Here is a 989-nt window from a genome sequence, read left to right as displayed (position 1 = left end):
TAATTGTAAGATACCATTTTACACTCACCAGATGGGCAAACTGTGGGTGGTGCAGTGGTTAAGTGCTATGGCTGCTAACCATAAAGCTTGGCAGTTTGAATCCACCAGGCGCTCCCTGGAAACTCTATAGGGCAGTTCTACTCTGTCTTAGCGGGTTCCTATGACTCAAGAGTCCACGGCAATAGTGGTTTTTTTTTTTTTGGTTTTTCAGATGGGCAAAAAATAACGTCCGACCATACCAAGTCAACCACTTTGGGAAAAATTTGGCATTACCTGGTAAAATGGAAGCAAGGCATGTCCAGCAATTCCACTCCAAGGTGTATACCCTGGAAAACCTGGTGCATATGTGCCCCCATGTGTACAAGAATGTTCATAGCAGCAATGTTTTTAATAGTAAAAATCCAGAAACTGGAATTAACACAATGAAAATGAGCAAAAGGGAGCTACAAAGGAACAACACAGCAGAACCTTTACAAACTAAAATAAAAATTGCCCAAACCTGAATTAAGACATAACTTTTTATCAGGATATAATTCACAATCTTCTACTGGGGAAAAGAATGTTTAAGCAATTTAATGACAAAATTGAGTAGGATTAAGACTTGATCTGAGAACTATTTATTTACCCATCTCTATGCTTAGATGATCATTTAGTTAAGATCCTTTTTAGTTAGTTAAGATGACCCCTAGTGACTTTTAACCATCATTTACTTTTGAATCTAGCATAACACTAGTATCTTTTCCTAGAAAACGCCTAACCAAGAAGTGAATCATCTAATTGGTCCGCTAGAGGACTTTTCCCCTGCAGTGGGTTGAAATAAAACATCGACACATGTCATTACTAAATTGCTTGTCATTTTAAACAAAATGCACTATTGAGTGAAAAAAGCTGAACACAAAATAACAGTATGATTGTATTTACATTAAGTTAAAAAATGGGCGAAAAGAAACTTTTGTTTAGTAAGGCGGTCCCCGGCTTACAAACAAGAT

This window comes from Trichechus manatus, unplaced genomic scaffold, assembly GCF_000243295.1.
Source record: "Trichechus manatus latirostris isolate Lorelei unplaced genomic scaffold, TriManLat1.0 scaffold00030, whole genome shotgun sequence".
Taxonomy (NCBI): domain Eukaryota; kingdom Metazoa; phylum Chordata; class Mammalia; order Sirenia; family Trichechidae; genus Trichechus; species Trichechus manatus.
The sequence above is the reverse complement of the archived record's forward strand: the minus strand, read 5'-3'. Positions refer to the sequence as shown.